The 11,294-nt window shown below is 41.8% G+C and overlaps 1 protein-coding gene across 1 annotated transcript in view; it reads left to right on the top strand.

The window, feature by feature from the left end:
• XYLT1 (xylosyltransferase 1) overlaps positions 1 to 11,294 on the top strand; it is a 138,909-nt gene that overhangs the window by 13,965 nt on the left and 113,650 nt on the right. The gene's annotated exons all lie outside the window — the stretch shown is intronic.

The raw sequence follows: 11,294 nt of genomic DNA, 5'->3' as shown, positions 1-11,294 counted from the left end.
AACTTTGAGTCAAAGCGAAAGGATAATAAGAATTAAACCACATTTCACCCATGTACATTACAAGGATTTATATTCTTTGCTGGCACTGAATAATGCATTACTGTGGTGTCATAACTGGTGTTACATATGACCTTATAAAATGCTGTGATCCTTTCAAGCATTTATTATTAAGTAAAAAATGAAGTATTTTTTTTCCAGCTATCCCACTTTCATGGTTTTTTCAAGTTCAAAATTGGTTTTGGAACATAGCCTAGAAAAAACAATTACAGTAGCATCATTATTTTTAGGAAAATTTGCATAGCTTGCTTTTACACAGGTATATAAAGACATAATGGTACTAGATGGAGAAGGATAGCTGTAAAGTGCTTTGCTTTTCTTTGCCAAAATTTCATTTAAGCATGAGATATCATTTCAGGGATTGAGAACAAACTTGTAATTTCAGAGAAAAATATGAAAGCTACTTCTCCAGTATAAACTTATTTTATGTGTTACCAGAGACTAACAAAAGTAATAGGAAATAACAAATAGCTTAAATAAAGAGTATCTTGTGTGCCTGTAATGAAGCATATGTGCATCTAAGCAAGACAGTGGACAAAAAGGAATCAGCACAGTCCTTATCAGTCACTCTTTGATCAGGTGGAGGAGAAACCTTCAAGACCACACTGCAAGTTGCCAGCCAGGCCACTAAGCTTCTTTATTTGGGTTTTTGGTTCTTCTCTCCTGTTACTGGTGTCCAACAGCCACTTCTCCTTGCAGCCCTTTGTCAGGGTGATGTTGTCTGTTACTGCTTGCTGACATTGATTTCTAGGCAGTCCAGGCTGCTAAAATTATTTTTGAAGTTTGTCTTAGGTAAATAGGGTTAATGAAATGGAGGGAAATGCAAAAATTACTCTGAGGTAATGAAGAGAATAAAAGGTGGCAGTTTGGGCTGATTCCGGGTGAAATAGGTGTGAAGCCTCAGTGGAAGCTCTGAAGTCTCCAGAGTTTAGGTTCTGAAAATTCTCTGTGAGCTTTGAAATGTGACCAAATGCGGAAATCCAGGGCACAGGGAATATTTCTCTGGCTGTTCTGGGGTGCCCTGATCCCCAGGGGAGCACTGACTTTGACCCTCATCCATGGAGAAAGTTTCCAAGACTTCAAGATAGACTGGAATCCACAAAAGTGTGAAATAGATTATAGAGATCAGTGTAGGCGCATCACTTGGTGAGAAACTGAGGTTTTGGGATTTTCAGTATGTTGTGGATGGAAGCAAGACGGAGGGCACAGGGTGTCGTCCTGGGTTTCTTCTTCATGCTTCTTCTTCCTTCTTCATGAGTTTGGGTGGCATTTTGTAATTGGGCAGAAAAGTCTGTATTGGGGGCTCTTTGGGATCAGTTATTGGGTTAAAAGGGAAAATAATCCAGGTGTCAGTTCTTAATTGGATAGTTTAGTCTTAAAAGACCTTGTAACAAGAGATTGTTGGCCATTTTGTGCCTTCTAATGAAAAGCTGCCAAACCCACAGCAGTGAGACTGTTTTACTGATAAGAAATAATAAACACTTGAGTCTGAACATGAAATGCCATCTCAAGTGCCTTCAATCCAGACCCAGAGAAACCCACAACTGGTACCCCCACAACCAAACTCCTACAGTAAGCTGAGGCAGGGCTGTGGTTGTTCACATGTGTGCCTGTCTGCCTCTGCACAGAGAGCTGACCCTGTCCAGCTGCACTGGCAGTGTCCAGCTGCACCAGGCCAGTTCCCTGGTGGCAGAGGGCAAGACAGGGCTCACAGGAGATGCTCCCCACTGGTATTTTCCTGACAAAAGCCAGCCCAATGTCTGTAACACCTCTGTGCCCAGGCTGGTTGTTTCTTGAGCAGCTGAGCGTTTCCTCTGAAGTACCACTGTGCTAACTGGGCTTTTTCCACAAGGACCTTTAGCATAATTTTATTCTTAATTAACTCTGAGCCAGCCTTCCAAACTGTTCCCATGACATGTGGCTAAAGCAGGACTGCTGTGTAATCTGTGCACCATATGTAGGTAGGTAGGTAGAAAACAATGTATTTCCACTTTTGGTCTCTAATTCTTTTCTGTAGCAGATTTTTTGTCCTGTAGCCCAAACTCTCAAATGCTTACCAAAAGCTTGAAAGAGCCTTCTCTTAGAAAACTTCCCTTCAGTTATATGCCTTCCTCTGTATCTGCTGGCATCAGCACCCTGTCCCTTAAACACTTTGCTTTAGTGCAAGTATTGCAGGTGCCAAGTGCCAACCTCCCTGCTTTTTATTATTATTTGTTGCTGTTAAATATATTTACTTAATATATAAAGCTAAAAATAGTTGTGCTTTTGAAGGAAGGTAGTGCTCTTGCTGGTTTACAGGCTCAGTGTAGTTGAGCTGTACCAGGATCAAATTCATATGAGATATGTTCAGTTAGTGAAATTGGTTAATACTGATGTTTCTCCACAGAGCTGCATGAATACAAAATTTCTTGGCATTAGCTAAAAAATTTTAACAAGATCCCCTTGTTATTTAACAAAGCACTAAGTACTTGTCCAGAGAGCACAGTAACAACCTTCAGGCAGATTTTTAAACACACAAACATGCTTAAGGCAAGTAATTTGGTATTTTTTGCATTTCCTTTTATGTCTTGTTCTTAGAGTTTGTTTGTGTTCTTACTGCTCTTGTGTGGCTCAAAAGTATACAGGCAAACACTAGCCAGGAGTAAAGGTTATTATTTTTATTATCATTGTAGCGAAGTTAAGCTGTCTCTGGGTCACTGCATGTTGAGCCCAGGTGTTGCTGAGACCTGAGCAGGACAAAGGGATGCTCTGATGTCCATGGTATCTTACAGCAGAGCACCAGATAATCTTGGACAAGGCTTAATTCTACTGAGATTTCTGCAAGTTTGTCTTGAACTTGTAGCTGTCATAAACCAGCTGCTCTTCAGCACCTCATCCGCCCTGCAGAGTCTCACTGGAAGGGTTTTAGCCCAGTCTGACTCCTCAGTAACGACCTGAGTGTCATTGGGTGCAATTCTGCATTTTCCACAGGGGTCTTCCAAATATTTATGCTGGTGTTTGATTGAACTCAGTGGCTTCTAGTGTGATGTTTTGAGCAGTGCTGCCTTTGGAAGGGCCATGGATGATTCAAGAGGCTCACCAGGCCCTGCACTAATGAGTGTCCCATGCTCTGTACCAGAGACAGCGAGCTGTGAAGCAACTGCAGTGAAGACTATATCCAGCTTCAGCTAAATAATTTGTTGTGCACTGTTTCTCTGTTTATGATTCAGTTTAAAGACCCTTTTAAGTGAAATTGGATACACTACAAAGTGTTGGTTTCATGTGTTTTATTTGCAGTTTAATCAGCGTGATCCAGCTGCCAGTGCAGGGGAAACCAGAGCTCGATTTTTAATTATCCCTGCTTTGCCTGAGTTAGGAATTCCCAGTAGTGCTGTCTGAGAAAAGATGCCAAAAACCGCATTGTTCTTTAATTAGCTGTTGTAATTGTTTCAGTCTAATCTCCATGATTAGCAGCAGCATTAAATACAGCAGTAAGAATAGGCCTGCCCTCTTTGTGCTGCCCTAGTAAACACAATATTCTTACTTCTGGTAAGGGACATAATATAAAATCAATTAGAAGCCAACTAATGTTGATTGGAAAATGATAAAGAGCAGTTACCATGAAGTGCAGATTGCTTTGTAAAGTTGGTTTATAACCATTCTTCTGGGATGGCTTTAGTGCCCAGTTTTGGGGAAAACACCAGAATAACAACCTCTTGCAGAGAAGCCTTTGGGGGTCTTGCAGAGGCTCTGTCCCGTGTGAAGCTCTGATACAAGCCTGACAATATTTGCTGCCCCTAGGTTTAGTGCCAATCCAGTTTTAAGGAGAGGGTCATTTTTACACCCATGGAAAACAATTAGATTGTTAGATATGGACAATTGCAGAATATTCCCTAAAGAGACATGTTTTTAATCTTAAATTTAGCAGTGATTTTTATTCTGATTCTGATTTTTTTATTCCTCTGCAGTGGTGAAATTTACTTTGCAAAGAATATTTCTGCACAAGCATATGTGTTAGATTTGTTTCAGAATAGATTATGGTACATAGACATGTAAAAATACAGGAAAAGTACTTAATGACATAGAAGTACAACTCCCATGCCTGCTTTGATGGTGTTGAGCTACCTGCTAAAGTACCAATTATTACTGCAAAGTCCCTAAATACCTTTGTAAATTTGGCTTCAAGTATCAATGCATGTGGGAAAAGTAGGAATAATGCTCTTGGAAAATGCAGATTTAAGTTAGGTCATGCAGTCTAAAGTGAGCATTTGTGAGTGTAAAATGAGCACTTCTAGAGGAATGTAATTGCTCTAGTAATGGTTGTAGTCACAGACTGTGGAAATGTGAATATTTTGGCTGGTGCTATGTTTTTGTAAAGTATTTGATATAACCTTTTATGTCTTCTGCTGACATTTCAGACCCTCTGTGCTCCAGTGTCACCAGCAGAACTGGCAGCATGGGCTCAGGTTTTGGCTGTCAGAGTGCAGGTGTGGCACAGAGCTGGGAGAGGCTTTCCCTAGGCATACACCCAGCAATGCTCTGGGGCTTGGAGGGTTTCTTCTTGCTGAAGTCCCATGAAGTAAGGTAATGTTATCCTTGTGATGAGAGTAGAGAAAGAAGGTTTTGTTGCACCTAAACCCATATTTCCCAAGCCTAAACCCAGTGCTTGGAACAAAAAAAAAAAAAAAATTAAATCAATCCAAATAAACTAGCAGAAACACAACTGTAAATTACAGGTAAGCTGATGAAAGAACAGAAGTGAGTTTGTGTCTGCATTGGATTACTCAGTGTGTATCAAAATTAACCTAGTTTGCCAGTATTAAAAATTATCATTTTCTTGTCAATGAAACAGAAAAAAACTGCAATTCTTTTATTAAATTCTTTGAGGTTATCTGAAGTGTTTGCCATAAATTTTAGAAAGGTCGGATTAATTCTTCTGATGCTTTGTTTGAATAGCACTGCAAAATAGCTCATCGTGGTTTACAGTAGAAATCCAGTTCTGTTAAGCCACTAAAAACATCAGGTATTTGTCCAATGAGAAAACAACTCAACTAAAATCTAAGTGTATTAGATTATTCATTGGAAGATACAGTGTTTGAACAACCAAAACTACCTATGCACTCAACTGAGTATTTCTGGGGAAGCCACTGGGCAAGTGCTCCACGTTGTGAAGCTGGATATTACTGAAGTGTGAAACTGCCCACAGCCAAGCACTGATTAAACAAGCTTGGCTTTATACAACTCTCCTTTCTGCCTCTAGTATACATATGGAAGGAGAGAAGAAAGTTCCATTTTTTCTCATCAGTTTATCTATAATTTTCCAGTTTATAGACCTGATTAAAAGTAGAAGGAAGAAATAACCATATGTGATCCCAGTGACCTCAAAAACACATAACCACATTTGTTCTATCAAGAGCAGTACTTGATAGATTCAATTTAGTGATAATTTCACTCTTTGCTTTGCAGTAACAGCATTAAAATTGATCCACTGAAGTAGGTCTGTACCTGGGAAGGCCTGATGAAAGCTAAATACTACAGAGTTGGTGACACAATCTTTCCATATTTTTCATGGATTCTTGTATTTTTTTTTCAGGGTGATGCAAAACCTCAGCATCTTTAGGAAAAGTTTGTGATTGTCTTTCATGATACTGGCTGGTTTTAGGTATGAATGTGCTAAGCTCCAACATGTGTGGCCATTGCTGTGGTGCAGAGGACCATTTCTCCCCCAGACAGCCCATCTGTCCAGCTGAACTTCACTACCAGCACAATCTGCCAGCAGAATTCTGCTGTTGTTTCATTTCTTGTAGAGCTTAAACCTGGTAATGAGCCAGAGCACAGCTAGGTCTTGTACAATGTAGGCAGCACTGGGACACCTCCTTACTCTGTAAGATATACTAAACAGTCTAGGCCACTTGAAGTATTGAAATCAGAAGAATTGAATCAATTTAAGATGGAGAAGGCTGGAGAATTCAATCTGGTTTCTCTGTGAGACGCAGTTACTGCTTTCCATCAGTCACAGGAGTAAGCTGAACTAGGCATTAATTAGGTGACCATTTATATTGATGCTGAGGTGTAATCCCATAAAGATTTCTTTAAATCAGCATAAATAAGCTGGGCTGGTGTTAGTGCTTCCACACGCAAAAGCAGAGGATTTCAGGATAGAGGAATTTTGAGATTGCAGTAAATGTGTGACCTGCTGCACCCCTCGGGTTTCTTGTGTGTGATTTCTGGCAGTGTGTTGGAACCAGCAACTGAGCCAGGCCTTGTGGGATCAGGATGTCTTCCCACCAGCTCTGTAATCACTGTAAATGGAACCAGCTTTTTTATTTTACTGCTTCTGACAGTACATTCATACTGCTCTGAATTCCCATAAGAGAAAACACAGACTTAGCAGACTACATGCCAAATATATGAAGTTCTCTGCACTAAAGCCTTGTGGAGCTGTGTTAATTATTAAGTTGCTTTCCTTCATTGTCAGTCTCTGATTTCTATAGAAGTAAAAATGGTTGCAGCATTTCCTTAACTTCATATTTCAGGAAATGTCTTGAAAACAGCAAAAAAAAAAGTTGGGAGAGTTAGTGAGCTCAGTTACCACTGATACCACTGGGATGAGCTGAAAATGGGCAGAGAACTTGAAGGTAGGTACAGAGAACACAGCAGCAGCAGAGTTTTACATTAATCCTTTCACCTCAGAGGTAAGGCAAAACACTTTTCTCATGATGGAAGCTGCTGTTATTCCTAGTAAAGGGGAAGGATTTTCTGTCATGGCTTTCCATTTGGTACATTTAAGAGAATTTCTTTCATAAACCAAGCCCTGAAATGTCTGATGGGAATGAACAGAGAGCACCAGAGTACCATTGTGCAGTTAAGGGATCATTAGCTTTACAAATACTTCACCTATCAGACACAGATACATTCTAGGGTAGCATAAATGATCTCATTGTTATAAATGTACATTGATTCTGTACATTCACATTCTGCACAGCACTTCTAGAAACTGAAGCCAAGTTGCCCAAAAGAAACTGAAGGGAAGAGGCCAGCTGGCAGCTTTGCTGCTGGCAGCTTTGCTGCTGGCAACAATGGCCTGTGCTCAAGTGGGTTTGAGGAATTGCCCAGCTCTGGGGAAGCAGGAGGCAAATCCTGACTCGTCCCTTCTGACAGTAAGTGCTCTCAGCATTTGTCTGTCCCCCTGAGACATCTTGGAAGTTACCTTGGAGTGGTGCACTGATACTACCTGTAGATTTTAAGTACACACATGTGAATAATTAATTCTAATCTCTCTGTCTCACCAGCAGTGCATGTAACAGCAGGATAGTAAAACCTGCTTTAGAACTGGTGAAAAATCACCTGCAATGTCATTGCACTTGTATAATCCTGTCTTGTGTTTCTGAACCTGAATTTAAATAAATAACTACCATGCAAGCATTGATTGCATAAATGCTGTTGTAGAGGCTCTCCTGCAGCTGTCAGCCATGGCCAATCCATGTTTGGGCCAAGGGGAAGATGTACCATCCTTGTAGCAGCTCCAGCAGCCTTGGCTGCTGCTGCTGGAAATTCTCAGTGCCTAATCTTGCATCTAGAAACAAGCCAAGTGCAGTAATTGGCTGACACATTTTTTGCAACTGTTATTTTTTAAGATTTTAGTTAGCAACAAAGAAGACGAAATTTTCTGTTCTTCGCTTCTTGGGTTGCTGTGCAATTATGCCACTGATGTGCTCATTATAATTTGTCTCCACTCATCCTTAGGGACTCCAGAGAGCTGCTTCCTTTAGACTGTTGAGTTCAGACTGTACCAACTATGTCAACCAGCAGAACTTCTCTTTAGAGATAAAACTGCATTAGAATTGGAGTAGATTTATTTTGAACCCCACAAATGCATGTCGTGCTGTGGGACATCCTGTGGAGCTGGTTAAAAAGGTACCACTCTGTTTTTCACTTAAACAGTCATCACTTTTCTTGTTGTTTAGTTGTGGGCTGCCATGAGCTGAGGGTGTGGAAGGGATGATTTCATCAGCCCCAGAGCCAGGTCCTTTCTCAGCCAGGACACACCCCACCCCTTCCAGTACAGAGAGCTCCTACAGCTATGAAATCCTCAAGAGTCTTCCCTAATAAATATCATTTGGCCTCAAATCTGTGAGATTCAAGCTGTCAAAGTGATCTGTAGTGGTTTTTTTTTCACAAGGTGCCCCAGAAGGTGTGGTGTGCATGACTGAGAAAGCCACCCCCTTTGAGAGCAGGCACCAACCTGAAGTGAGCGAGGGCCCTGGGGCTCCCAGCTGGAGCCATTGCCAGTGAGATGGAGCAAGAGCTGTCAGCCCACCTGGCAGGACCAGGAAAACTTTGACTTTCTTCTTTCTCCCACCATTGCCGACTCTAATAGATGGAAGAAAAGGAAATCAATTAACTCCAAGCATTTTTCTGTTTTTAACTCAATTCTTTACTGAGCAGTAGAAATTCTCTGATTTACTGACTGAAGATCTGCCCTGACAGAGAAAGCCTTTCTTTGGGTGGGAAATTTTTGACTTCCATATGTTTGTTTGTGTGTGGTGGTTTTCTCAAGGTTATTTTATTTTCCAAGCATAACTACTGAATTGTTGTTCGAATTCCTGAATTATTGCAGCAGCAATCAAGGGATGTTGAAGGCTTCTATGGAAACAAGCTACTTTTTAGGGAATTACACTGAGAATTCCCCTGAAAGGGCTCATGGTGAGATTGTTTTCCTGCAGCTCCAGGGGATGGTAACAGAACTGGTGATTTTGGAGCTGGGCTGAGTTTGGGGCACAGCCACAGCCACACTGTGCCTGCACAGCCCTGCTGGGCACTAAAACAGCTTTGTGCCCCTGCACAGCCCTGCTGGGCACTAAAACAGCTCTGTGCCCCTGCACAGCCCTGCTGGGCACTAAGGCAGCTCTGTGCTCCTGCACAGCCCTGCAGGGCACTAAAGCAGCTCTGTGCTCCTGCACAGCCCTGCAGGGCACTAAAACAGCTCTGTGCCCCTGCACAGCCCTGCTGGGCACTAAAACAGCTCTGTGCTCCTGCACAGCCCTGCTGGGCACTAAGGCAGCTCTGTGCCCCTGCACAGCCCTGCTGGGCACTAAGGCAGCTCTGTGCCCCTGCACAGCCCTGCTGGGCACTAAGGCAGCTCTGTGCTCCTGCACAGCCCTGCTGGGCACTAAGGCAGCTCTGTGCTCCTGCATGGACCCTGCTGGGCACTAAGGCAGCTCTGTGCTCCTGCACAGCCCTGCTGGGCACTGAGGCAGCTCTGTGCTCCTGCACAGCCCTGCTGGGCACTAAAACAGCTCTGTGCTCCTGCAGGGCACTAAGGCAGCTCTGTGCTCCTGCACAGGCCCTTTTTGTGCACAGCCTGTCCCAGGCAGCAGGGCTGTCCAGGGCCCATGGGCAGGGACGTGGGCAGGGTAACGATTGCACGGGGCTGCAGCTGTGCACAGGGCGCTCTTTCAGCAGCTGCCTGACGGTCACGCTGCACTGGCAGAAAAAACACAGCCCCAAACAGAATCTCCAAGGTACATCTGGGAAAGAACTCCTCTCCTGTACTAAAAATAAATTTAAAAATTAGCAGTGAATGTAGTTTTTCAGTTCAGTCAAAAAAGTGTACTGTACCAAAGGAAACCTTTCTGGTCTTTAGTTTGCCACTAACACCAAAAGGTGTTCCTTTTAACTCCGAACATGTTTGCATTGATCTGCTCTGTGTTTGTACTTCAGCCACTTAATGGCATCCCAGATCTTCAAATCTCAAAATCCAGATTGCCCTCTTGCCTCCTTTGCTATCACATTGTGGTGGTTACAGTTTTGCTTTGTTTTGGGTCACAGTTTTGGGTCTTTCTCTGCTCAAAATATCAACTACAAAGTGTTTTGAAACAAATGAGAAAGAAAGGGTGAGGTAAAATTGGCAGACTGGTTAACTGGAGGTTACAGCAATGAGTTCGTATTTTATAGCCTGCATGGCCTCAATATGAAAGTTAAATCTTTAACTAGAGTTATAAACCTGTCATTAGTTGGCATATTATCCATCGGATGTATCACTTCATAGTGTCTTTTCTGGCCTTCTGGTAAGGGTGAAAGGCAAATACAGAAAATCCCAGAGCTTTAGAATAAAAAAAAAGTGATCTTCATTTTCCTAGTTTTTTATATTTATATTTCACATAAAGTACGGCTGGAAGAAAATATTTTTAGTTATAATTTTATTGAAATCTTCCTGCTAATCATAGCGGGATTAAAAAAATATATTAAGTCTGTTTTTCATTTATCTTATCTGCTTGAAAAAGCCATTAAATTAGTTGCAGGGAAATCTCGTAAGAGTCTTTATGGCTTGTATCTAAGCTGTAGGTTTGCTGAGGATCTAGAAAAGGCAGAGCCTGTGGAAATGTGCTGGTGCTGAGCCCCTGGGTTGTGTTGGGCTCCTCCTGGCACCACAGAAAGGTTCCTTTTTGGCTAGTGCTATGGTAAGAGTAACAATAGCATGTAATTTCATTTAGTTAAAGATATTAACCAGGAGAAATAGCATGAACAATCTTTTCTCCTCCAGGTTTTCCCACATCCCTCCTACTTAAGGGATAATTTGCAGTGATGTGCTACATATATCTCTCCATGGATTTGTAGGTAATTTCATGGCCTTGACCATCATCCTTTGTGTATATATTTATGTAAATAAGGTAGAGAGTGTTTGGGGGTTACATATCTCATAGAGTAACTGTTAAAATTCAGTGTGTTAGGACCTACTTGGGTTCTTGATTTGGTTAATTCTTTTCCTATATTAGGAAACTTCTTCACATGCAAGAAGCCCCTCTGGGGAGTTAAAAAGCATTCTTGCAACAGCTGACTTGTTAAAAACCCAGGAGATGCAAAACAAAATATTGTCATTTGTTAGCTCTGAATGAGCCCTTGTGCTCCTTCAAATGGCAACAGGAATTCAGAGCCGCGTGTAAATAGAATTTTATGGCTTGTCTGTGTTACCTCCCAACGTGTGTCATTCTTCTTGCATAGCAGATTACACATCTTAAATGATTCACATCTCTGTCATTTCCAGAAGGAAATCTGAACAAAGAAAGACATCTGGACAAGGGTTATGGTGGGAGATAGGGACTGAGAAGTTACTATGTTCCTGTCCATATTCTTTTTGTAATAGCTACTAGGAGATTATCAGGTGAAGATAATCAGGTTAATGAGGCATATAGGTAATTCCTGGAAAATACCTAACTTTGATGCTATATTCTATTTAACCCATCCTAACCATGTAG

The sequence above is a fragment of the Geospiza fortis genome, unplaced genomic scaffold (assembly GCF_000277835.1).
Source record: "Geospiza fortis unplaced genomic scaffold, GeoFor_1.0 scaffold237, whole genome shotgun sequence".
Taxonomy (NCBI): domain Eukaryota; kingdom Metazoa; phylum Chordata; class Aves; order Passeriformes; family Thraupidae; genus Geospiza; species Geospiza fortis.
The sequence above is the reverse complement of the archived record's forward strand: the minus strand, read 5'-3'. Positions and strand labels throughout refer to the sequence as shown.